Raw genomic sequence first — 12,245 nt, 5'->3', positions numbered from 1 at the left:
AGTAAAGGAACCAGGCTGATAGCAATAACCAGACTACTTGCTTGGTGTTTACAAGAATTCAGTTAAGATCTACTGTTTGTCAAGATTTAGGCATTCCAGATCACTGTCTTCTTCAGGACATTCTGAACTCAGAAAAACAATTCCAAATATTTAACAACTGGACTTAAAATATGGCTTTAATAACCTGATAAGGCAGACAGATTCTAGCTGGTTAGCCAGAGGAGCTAGCCCTCTCATAGCAACAGCATTTGACAATAAATTTTTAGAAGTTCTAGCTATTTTTAGAACATAAAAGAACAGAATGGTTCTTGGCATTGAGAGGCATATTCAATTAGAGTAGGAAAAAGGCTACTGGAAGCTTCCTGAGCAATCAACTGATAGCCATTATTAAATGTAAACCCCCCCCCCCCACACACACACAAGAAAGCAACACTCCAAAGTGTGGATGCCCTGAGTCTGTATGTGCATATGTGGGGAGGGATGGTCTTAGAGTCGAAAGAAATCCTAGATCTCTAAATCTTAATTTAATAATGGGGAAATGAGGCTTACAAGGGAAAGGGACCGTGCAATGTAGAGTCAAAATATTTAACTTGGAAGATTGATTAGCAGATTTTCAATTTCTCTAAAGTAATAAATGTTTTTATACTAATGATAAATTAACTGCAATAAACTTACACATGTGATAGGTAATTAAGAAATCTGACTTATACATTACAAAAATAAATCAGAGAAATGTTAAAAGACCTAAATATAAAAGGCAATTCTAGAAGATAATAAGGTTGTGTATCTATCTGGCCTTGGAAGTGGAAGGGCTTTCGGGTCTAAAAGGCAAATTTTAAAATGAACTGGGGAAAAAAGAATACATGTACCCAATACTACAACATTTTGTAGCCTTCATAAAGAATTTATTCAAGTCAATGAATGGAAAATGGGCCACGGAGGCAATGGGTTAATTAGGAAGAAAGAATAGATTAATATAAGTTACAAGTATTCAACTTTTCTAAAAAAAAAAGTAATGTAAAGTCGAACAAGATAGTATTTCTTTTTCTTCCCCAACCCACACCAACAACTCGTCAAAGACCTTAGAGAATCCTCGGTGAAGGTAAGAGTGAGGACATTCTGGAACAAGTGCTTCCATGTACTGTGGACTAAGTAAAAATTAGTACACGCTTTGATGGGAAGCAGCCAAAACACAAAGGGGGGTACCACAGTGTGTGCCAGGAAGTGGTACCTGTTCTAGGAAAGTACTATTTACAGCATGGGTAGAGACTTTGTAGAACTGGGCAATGCAGTTGTGTAATTGGAACACATACTTCCCCCAAGTGGAAAGGAAGCTCAGTGTGTCATGGACTCTCTAGGAAATGTCCCCGGCACATACTAGAGGTAGCAGGGAGGTGAGAGGAGCAGGGCTTAGTTGCCACTAGCCTTTACCTTACTTCATTGTAGCTGTCTATCATTTCTAAATTCCCTACAAAATTCATACATGACTTTTTCAACTGGTACTTTTCAATCACTAAGAAATGTGTCTTAATGGCTGGAGAGAAGGCTCAGCCATTAAAGCCTAGGCTCACAACCAAAAAATAAGAAATGTGCCTTAAGTTCTGACATGTTGCCCTATGCCTGATTCTGCACTATGAAACAGCCCTAGATCTCCTCCAGGTGGGATTTGTTTTCAGAACAGATTGAGACTGATTAACTGAAGTCCAGGTCTGTATTAAGACACACAAAAGGGTATTTGGGAGCATTTTTATAGCTAGAAAATTGGGGAGTCAGGAATGGTGATAAGTAGCAACAATGTGTCACCTCCTTTAGCTATAAGTTGTGGTAGTATTGTGTTCCCCAAAATATTGTGCACCCTAATAAACTTATCTGGGGTCAGAGACAGAACAGCCACTAGATACAGAGGCCAGAAAATGATGGCACTCACGCCTTTAATCCTAGCATTCCAGAGGTAGAAATCCCTCTGGATCTCTGTGAGTTCAGGGCTACATTGGAAATGGCCAGGCATGGTGACACACGTCTTTAATCCCAGAAAGTGAGCCTTTAATCCCAGGGAGTGAGGCAGAAAGCAGAAAGATATATAAGGCGTGAAGACCAGAAACTAGAAGCTTTTAGGTGGTTAAGCTTCAGGCTTTGGAGCAGCAGTTCAGCTGAGAGCCATTGGGATGAGGACTCAGAGGCTTCCAGTCTGAGGAAGCAGGATCAGCTGAGGAAATGGCGAGGTGAGGAAGCTGTGGCTTGTTCTGCTTCTCTGATCTTCCAGCATTCACCCCAATACCAGGCCCTGGGTTTGTTTTTATTAATAAGACCTTTTAAGATTCCTGCTACAATAAGACGGGATCTTTGTCACTTATGATTAGTGTCCTAACAGGGCAATACCAAGAAGTGAAAGAGATGGTGCCAGTGTCTTAGGGGCATTCGAGAAAAGGCAGTTTTGGAGACAACTGTCTTACCACAGTGCAGCCTTTTCCCTCTGGGAGTCTCTCCTAGTCCTCTCTGCTGCATTCACTGCCCATCTTTACCCACTCTGCTTTGCTTTCTCATCCTTCCTTCACCAAGTGTTGGTGCCTTCTGGCTCAAACCACATCTTGCTTGTTTCTCTCTTGATTGCTCCATTCTTGGTCACAAGTGCTCAGTCACTGTTTCTATCAATGAACGGGGGCAATAATAAACCAATATCACCAGGTCTCCAAAAAACTTGCCTCTACGCATTAAGAAAGAAGTTTAAACCACCAACATTAAAAACTGTGCAGGGCTTCAGCAATGCGAATTTTATGTGTGGTAGGTAAATGACTGCCACATGTAGGGCCCTGCCTGAAGACAGCTCCATAACCAAAGGCTCCCAATCCCCAGTGTCTGTGGCCCACTTCATCCAGCTAAGGAATACTTCAGTTCATCATAGAAGTCTGTGTATACCCAACCCTTAGGTCCCTCCACAGCGTCACCAGGCTGAGACATCCAGCTTGTCGTTCTGCATTCAGAAGAAGAAGGCACCATTTTCGATTGTTCTATTCTGCACAGAGGCAATCTCAAAACTTAGGTTTTGGATTAACCAGACACTCCTTCACTGCATTCCTCCACAGAGATCCCCAATTAGCCACGCGTACAATGTAAGGTGTAAATCAGAGTTAAGGTGCAAAAATGGCAAACCACAGAGGTGGGGGAGGGGGCAAGCAGAGCAGCTGTAGGTGGTGGATGCACTTAGAACTGTGCTGATCTCCAGGAAGAAGGATCTCTCCAGGGTGTGGTGAATTTTCTCAGGTCCGGGCAAACTTCCTTAGTATGCCAAGATTATGAGTAACATCAGGAATTTTATTAGTGACTCTGACAGAAATGGGATCTACTGTAAAATAAAAAGTCAGGTGTACTCGCCAAGTTACAATGAAAATGGCATTTAGTAGTTCAAGGAGTCATCAAAGGTTTCTGCGTACAAGCACCTGGCATTCAAGTACATTCTTTAAATGTAAATCAAGATATCATTGGTGTGTGTGTGTGTGTGTGTGTGTGTGTGTGTGTTTAGCAATGGAATCCGGAGTCCTTTGTCCTTCACATGCTCGACAAGCCCTCTCCCACTGAGCTACATCACAGTCCCAAGTTATCTCCTCTGTTTTGTTTCAGGGTTTGAATTCTACTTCATTTAGGCTCAGAACCTTCCTTCCCCACCTCCAGGGTTTCAGCCTGCGGGAGGAGCGTTCTGTTGCCAGCTTGGCCACACATGCTTCTGTCTCTGCCTTTTTACTCAATTGCATCTTTTAAAATTCCAGTCACACCTACTATTAGAGGGGACAGAATCATCTTCATAGCTTCAATTACCCTATTTCCCACCCTGTTTTTACAGATATATCTGAGTGTTGTTTTAATACTGAGATAATTTTTGGATATGTGCTTCCTGATGGGTGTTTAATGAGAAGTACTGAATGACCCCATTTATATTTTGCTGACAAAATTATTGGTTTCTGCTTTCATGAGATGCTAATTTTCTGATGGGGTAACTGCTAATAAAGAAGGGAAATTTGCTTAACAGAAGCAGTTTATTGGAGCTAAGGGCCATTTCAATTATGCTAGTCTTGACCCAGGACTCCACAATATACAAATACAAGAACACCTAGGGGTAAACTCACATTCTCTACCAAGCCCACGGGAGTTTCAGTTGCTGTGTTTTTACTAGTGAGTTTTTTTTTCTTCTGTTTACAGAGGCTAAAGATATCTGCTTTACTAGGAAAATATAACCAATGGAAATATTTTAACATTTTCTTGTGATTAACAAGCCTCCCAAAGAATTAATCAATCATATTTTACTTAACACCCATCTTTAGGTGACTGCTTATAAATCCCATTTTAGCAGGGGCCAGTTTACAAAGGGAACGGCTTCTTACTAACACAAAACACATGGCATCTAAAGTTCCTTCCAAAGCAAAGAATTCTCAGAGGAAAACTCCACTACTCCAATTGACGGTGAAAAAAAAATCACAATCTCCGGATTTGTAATAACAGTGAGAGTGAGTTCACTGAGCAGAAACTTACAGCATTTGGCAACCATAAATCCAGTTTGGGATTTCATGGTGTGTGTAACCAATAGAGGACCATTAGTACGCTCTTCATAAGACTATCACAGTAAATTCAGATCAAGGCAAAGCGCATGCAAAGTTTAAATCTATACCATCTGACACTCTCCCTCTTCTCTGGTGGCACAAGGGTCAAATTTTTACCTTGGCAAATTCCACTCCCACTCAACCTTTGGGGTCACAGGATATATGCTCTTATGACTCATTTACTGTTCCTGAGCCCCTTAAAAATCCCTGCCCCGAAGACACTTCCTGCTATGGTCTTGTGATCATCCCTAGTCCCTTCAACTGTTTCTTGGATCTTGAAGATCCTCTAATCTTTTATTATGATTCACCGTGCTTTAATCATGTCCTGGAACCTGCCCAGAGAAGACAGCTATAAAGGACTATCAAAAGAATTGTTGACTTTGTTCACTTAATTGTGTACAAATGTATAATAAATGAACGCACATGCAATGTCTTATTTCTCCACCTTTTGATATAGGGAGGAAACATTGGGAAAGAGATCCTACAATCTGTTCTAGCTAAACCAAAGTGCCACACCACTGACTTCTAAAGATCTAAGTAATAATCTTTTCATTTTCAATAACAGAATACAGTTTTTAAGTCAAAGACATGGCCAGGGGAAGAAGCTTGGTTGGTAAGGTGCCTGCCTAGCATGCACAAAGCCCTGGTTCCACCCCCAGCACTGAGGACATCATGGTAGAAGGAGCAAAAGTTCAAGGTCATCCTTGGCTACTTAGAGAGTGTTGAGCCAGCCTAGCACACGTGAGGCTCTCCTTTAAGACAGGAACAAAAACAAATCAAACAAAAAGTTAAAGACAAAAATTTTCATGTAATGGCAAATAGGAACATAGTCATGTTTTAAGAAAAATATGGATATTTAGCATGACTTATTAGAAAAGTGTGTACTGTACACTTGCCCACAGTCTGTTATGTTCTGTTAGGATATTTTAGCACTCCTCTATTTTTGTTATTTTAGCACAACATTTAGGGCTGCTAGATACCAGATGGGATTTTTCCTTCCCACCCACTTCCCACCGCAGGAAGAAAAAGGTTTTTCGAATTCTACATGAAAATCTTTAATAAATTCCTTTTCTTCTTCTTTCTCAACTCAAGCATCTGAATCACTTGAGACGAGTAAACTTTGCCTGAATCCATATGAGGCATACATACAACAGAGTAAGCTGCACTTGAGTGAGTGTATGCCAGATGATCATCAACAAAAGCTTCCTAGTTTGTATGTATGCTCACAACTTGTTTCTACAAAGCCCAGGCTGAGTTCAAGTCAAGTCAACCCTTTAAAGCTAAGTGGCAATGCAGTGGTATATTTTAGGGAAATGATAATAAATTGAAACTACCATGCTATAAGTAGATATTCTGTCTTCTCTGGAACTGAAGTCCCCAGAGCTGAGCTTTCCCCTCAGACCTTAAATGTGCATGCTGGTTACTGTTTCATGCAAAACAAGAGTGAAGACCACGGGAAAGGAGTCAGAACGTGAGCTTTGTAAGGAGTGGATGTGACCCATTCTTCACCCTCAAACCCATCCCCACCCTTCAGCAGAGGAATCTCAAATGCTCAAACCAATGCTCTCACTCACAAATCTTCACAAGAGCTCAGTGTTTTCCCCAGCTTGGTGTCCTAAGGTCAGCAGCACTAGGCTAAACTGACAAGGTCCTATACCCTCAGGCTTTTGTCACCTGCCCCTGTCTCTACCAGGCACATAATGCTGTGGTCACTTGACTGCTCCTACAGTTGCCATTCCTCTTAGGCCATCACGCCTGTCTTTCTCTAAAATGTCCAGTCTTTCTTATCTCTCCACTCTTCCACCCTCTTAAGTCTGCCTTCTCCTTGGGGAAGGTTGTACATGTATCTTGACTATATGAAGTCTCTATTCAAAGGGTTCACACATCTGCAATCTCACTTCCCACTAAGTGAACTTAGCCTTGGATTCCCTTGTGGAGCTGCTCTACAAAGGTAATTGTGTCTGGACAGTTTCCTGGGAGTCAAGGCACACCATGAGTTAGTGCCTCTATCTCTCTACTCTTCCATAGCTCTGCTTTTCCTTTCTTCACTGGTACATGGTTCTTATAGTGGCTCCATCTGCTTGGGCATCTTTTCCATAGCAGTCTGTCTTCAAGTGTCCACGAGGAATCTAAATAAAATCAATCTGCCAAGGAGTTACAGAGTGACTTGCCCAGACAATGGCTGATAAAGTATTGATGGAGTTATATTAGTTTAGAACACTTATGCATGGAGGTAGAGAAGGAAAGCGTTATAGTATTGTCAAGGTTCTAGAAAGAGCTACCATGGGAATGGGGGTAAGGGAGACAATAGCCAAGAAAAGTAATCTGGTTTCCTATACAGCGTTTTAATTATTTTCTAGCCATGGTGGAGATGATATGGCTACTTTAGTTTTACAATATAAGAACCTAATAAACTTAGAGAACACTTGTACAGCATTGAAAAAAGATCCCTTGACAGCAGGAGTTTGACAAATCAAGCTAACTAAGCCAGGATCCATTTTCTTATCTGGGCTTTCAAAATAAAGTTGAACATATTTAGAAAAAAAAAATACCATAATAAAAAATTGACAAATTTTTCTCTCTTAAAAACACTGAAGCTAATTTAAGGGGGGGGGGCAGAATTTGCAATGGGCTTCTTCTGAGAACCTGTAACAACAGTCCATGAGCAGATGGCTCCACCAGACAACACGAGGCAGCCCTGGACACTCTGGTAGTCTAGCTGCCATTTGGAGAGAGAAAAACAAAGTCTAGGATTCCAGGAGCACACAGAGTGAATCAGACTTGTAAGCCTTGTTCCTGAACAGGTGGGAGAACATGGAAGACTGCAGTTGTGAAATGTATTTGCTGGGTTTATGCCCCTCATTCTCAACATCTGCAGAATGGAATTATTGAGACTTCACTAAACAATTTCTTGAAGGAATTTGTATTCTTTGTGTTCAAAATCTAATCTAGACTGTAAACTTCTTGGGAGCAAAAATTACCATCTCCTACTTTTTGTATTACTCTGTGGCCAGACTGTTTGTGTCACTCTGAGGCCAGATTGATACTGATTCAAAAATGGACCAAAATAATTCACTCAAGGAAGCCTATTTCCTATGAAAAAATAGCTTTCATACCAACTCAACCCCCAAATCAGGATCTTGTTATCAAGAAAAGTAACATGATTTCAATGTGGTGACTTTTCTTTTTTTAATAGATGGGCAACGTAAAGTCTTAAGAAGTAACTATGACATCTGAAGTCTGGCTTTCAGTGTAGACAATGATACTATTAATTTCTATTCCTCTTTAAGAAGTTTTTCATTTAAATAATTTTATTGGCAAACTTTAAATGCTGGTGAGAGTATTTGAAATTATTCTCACCTTCACGTACAATGCAACTTGAATATAAACTGTATGACAAAACACTTTCGAGTGTTTTATATGGAGTAAAAAGAGTGCCACCTTACACTCAGCCCTACTTGTAAAATAAGGTCACAGAAACAAACTCTGAGTGTGTAAAATAAGAGCGACAGCAACCAGAACCACTAACCCACTCCTCAGCAGTCCTTAAACAAGGAGCCCCTTTGACGTCTGTAGAATTCCAGGATGAGGCTGCAGGAAACAGGGAAAAGGAAATTCCGGTCCAGGGGGAGCGATAGGGAGCTTTCCCTGGGGTAGGCAGCAGACCGTGCCAAGTCCCCTTCCCACCCATATCTCACAAGTGAACTTGAGTAGGGGAAGGAAGTAGGGTGGGTCCTCAGACTTAACAAAGGAACCGTAGAAAACTGGGTGGGAAGAGGCAGGGTGGAGACGAAGCCCCTCAGGAAAGTCCTGCTGAACAACTGCTCACATACAATTTCTACAAGTGGAAACTGGGGGAGTCAGTTCGGGAGCTACCGCTGGTGTGTCTAATGCACACAAAGCATAAGCTATATTTCAAGAGAAACAGTTTCAGTTTCCTGGTTAATAAATACTATACCTGCATTCCAGAAAAAAGCACCCACGTGTTCACAGAAACTTCAGTGTATCTGTTTCACTGACGTAAAATGTGCAGAGTACCAAACACCCCTGCCTTCCCTTTCCTGCCTCCCCACCTCCCATCATTCTGTCCCCTTTCTCCAGGGCTGCCTGTCGCATTCATTTCTTCTTCCTCAGAGATACCATGCCTCTTGTCACCTGAGCTCCCTAGCTCCTCCGTGTCCTTCCTCCAATGACAAGTGCTGATGACGGAGTTCCCCAGCCTAGCTCTACCTAACCACCCTCGCCTTCAGCTTTCCAATCCGTCAGACTGGGTAGTCTTCAGTTAGAATTGTTTAAATCCAACCCAACCTTACTTTAAAAACCACACCAAATCTTATCTCTGCTATAGAGAGAATCCAGTATCCCCAGCTTTAATCTCCGCAGGCTCTCAACGCATCCCTTCGGCAGGGCTGTCATTCATCACAACAACGTCTTTTCTTCACAACTAGACTAACTTCTTGAGGAACGGGAGCCAGCACAGTTATTCTAAATTCTCTATGGTATCAACCTAAGGGGTAAGTTTAATGGATGAATGAATATGAAGAGAACATTCTAGAATAACAGTATTAGTCAAAGTAACTCAGAAGACATAGGTCCAAAGAAGGAGCCTGACCATAATAGAGACCTCTTCTGAACAAAGCAGGTAGCATTGGAGCCAGAAGAGGAGGGATAAGTAGAGATGCTCCTTGAAGAAGATATTTCAAGGGGGAATTGTTTTTGGGGAAAAAAAGTTTATCTGGTGTCCACACTGTTAACCAACTAGCAACTCATAAACCAGACATATATTAAGATCCCGGACAATTTCAGCACAGCTCACGGAAACAAAGCTCATGTGATTTGGGACAAAGCCCCAAAGTGAACAACCCTTCTGGGTTAAACAAAAGTGATAAACAGAGCACTCCTGGCCAGGCATGCTGTTACAGACCTGTAATTCCAGCGCTCTGAGAAGTAAGACTGGAGGATCATGAATTCAAAGCCACCCTGAGTCACAACAACAGCAACAACAAGAAAAAGCCAACCACAGCATTCTTATTTCTACTCCGTATTCAAGAAACAATCAGCATTCAAAAGGTACTTAATATAAAATAGGACTTGCATTCCCAATTATCAATCACCAAGTTCCTCATTTCATGCCTATACAGCTCTTAACATCTGCCGCCTTCTCAGTTCCCACAGGCTGACACCTCTCATCAGACCGACTACAATAGCTTCATAAGATTCTCGCCAACATTTCCCTCTTCCTCACCCAAGTGTTCCTCTGAACTGAAGCCAGAGAGGTCTGACAAAACCCACAACTAGCCACATCCCTTGTCTTCTTTGATGGCTCTCCTTTGCCAAAAAGACAAGTCTAAACTCACTGGGGTGGCTTACTAGGTCTTTCACAACTACATTTTAGCCTTCCTTTCAGCCCACCCTTTTTCATTCCACATGAATCACCAATGGCTGCTTCCTCTGCCCAAAATGCTCTTTGCTGCCAGGCCCTTCTCTCTGAACATCAGTCTTTCTCCAAGGTCAAGTGCAGAATTCCTGCTTGCTCCTGACATAACCACAGAATTAAGACTTATAAATTCTATGCCTACATAATAGGTTAATTTCTTCAAAGAATTAATGACTGAACGTTAATTTTCCCATCATAATGTTTAGAAGACACAGTCCCATTTTTGTCTTCTTGTTTAAGTCTTCACATATTAATTATCAACACTTAGAAATGAGCGATGCTCAATTTTGCCTATAGCTAGTTAACACAAAATAGTTACGCTCAGTGATTCCCAAGAAACATGATAATTACATTTCTAATTTTCCCTCCTGAAACACCTCAGCACAAGCACACAGTGAAACACTTTTATGATTGCATGAATTTATAATCATCGCATTTGCCAATTTAAGAAAATACTAGAAATGCCCACTCAGAAGGCTCTAATACCTTAAATTTGTAATAGGACAATGAGAGCCACAGGGCTTTGGTTTACTAACTCTATGCCATGCCCAGGAGTTATCCTTCCAAGTTACCTCCCTGTTTGGGCATATGCATACGAGGGGAACAGAACGTGATGTTCTGCAACTGGAGAATGGAGCTGAGTAAAAAGAATAATCCAACAGGCAGCTGGGATTCTAACTTAAATGTTGCCACTCTTAGCTTCAGCCAGGAAAGGTAGATGAGGCAGATAAAGGATTTTAAAACGATGAAAGAAAGGAAATCTGTACACAATTGCAGGGTTGGGTCATTACTGTGGAAATTAGAAGAGGAAGCACAGTGGACTTGGGTTTACATTGGTGAGTTTCAGTTTCCTCTGCCCGTGCTGTGTGCTTCAACTGAGTTTCCAGGAGCAAGAGCACAGGCCCGAGATCGCAAAGACACTGAAGCTCATGAACACTGTATTTAGCAAAAGTATTGTTACAATAGAGTCTCAAGATATGAGCAGTTAAAATAAGGTCAGAAGGCTTGGATTTCTAGATAATGATTGTAAGAACACATAGGCACCTGATATATAGCCATTCCTTTATCAAACAGCACATCGGTGTTAGCTCTGGGTGCTGACTGACTCAAATGGTGCTATCCTGTACATGGAGACCACACTGCAGCTGAGTTGACATTTGCCAGTGAGACAGGAAGGTCCCTGACAGTCACTTTTCCTTACTTTAAGCTCGATGGGAAAGTCTACAGGGAAAAGTCATTATTCCAATGTTTGTTTATGCATCTTCTTTCCACTTAGATGCAAACATTTCAGAGTTGTGAATGTCATATGACATTCATGCAAGAACTAAAAAGCATTACTGTGAAAACTTGTAAAAAACTCCATTTTAGGGACTTTAAAAGGTTTAAGGGCAAGAAAGAAAATAATCATAAGCCAAGCTGCAAATCTTCACACTTGAAATTTCTGGCTCCTTTAAAAGGCTTCCCAATGTCTAGCACCAACTTCAGATTTCTACAGTTTGGAGGGAATTACAATGTCACTAGCAGTGACTATAATATTCTGGATTAAAATAATTACAAAACAAAGGCAACCCAGGTGTCTTGTGAACAGCACAGAGCTCTTCATGGCTGAAGTCTGCATTTAGTTCCTGTGGAGTGAGACTTTACCATTTACCTTTGAATCACTCTGTCCTATCTCAAGTTGCCCCTGGTTCAATGCATCTCAATTGCTGTCACCCATAAGATAGAGTTGTCATTTAAAGGACAACTAGGAAAGAACACCCTCAATTAAACTACAGCATGTTTTCACACCATCAACCATTAAGACTCATAGTGCATTTTGAAATCAAAAAGCAAATGAAAGCTACTGGTCTCCCGATTAAAATGAATCCTAAATAGCACCTTGAGAAGTTGAAGCTACACATTGAAATGTACAAATATCCTAAGGATATGATGGGGTAAGAATTAGGCCATGACACAGGCAAGCTCTAGGGTGCCTTTAACACCTTAAACAAGTACCTGAACTTTCCTACAATACTCAGCAAAAGGGTAGGTGTCTGAATCTTCCATCTGTACCTTAAAGCCAACAGCTAGCCATGCAACAGTTCAGGGTCAAGGCTCTGAAATTACCTTACCATTTTCACCACTTGAGACAACAACTGTCAAAATGCTAAGCCAAACTGTTGAAAATATCCCATGTCAGTAAGCTAAACAGCTAGCCACGAGAGTCCCAACCCATC

The 12,245-nt window shown here is 41.3% G+C and overlaps 1 protein-coding gene across 5 annotated transcripts in view; it reads right to left on the bottom strand.

Moving 5' to 3' along the window:
- Positions 1–12,245, bottom strand: part of Rapgef5 (Rap guanine nucleotide exchange factor 5) — a 237,618-nt gene that overhangs the window by 90,041 nt on the left and 135,332 nt on the right. The window lies entirely within an intron of this gene.

This window comes from Peromyscus maniculatus, chromosome 14 (genome assembly GCF_049852395.1).
Source record: "Peromyscus maniculatus bairdii isolate BWxNUB_F1_BW_parent chromosome 14, HU_Pman_BW_mat_3.1, whole genome shotgun sequence".
NCBI lineage: Eukaryota > Metazoa > Chordata > Mammalia > Rodentia > Cricetidae > Peromyscus > Peromyscus maniculatus.
The sequence above is the reverse complement of the archived record's forward strand: the minus strand, read 5'-3'. Positions and strand labels throughout refer to the sequence as shown.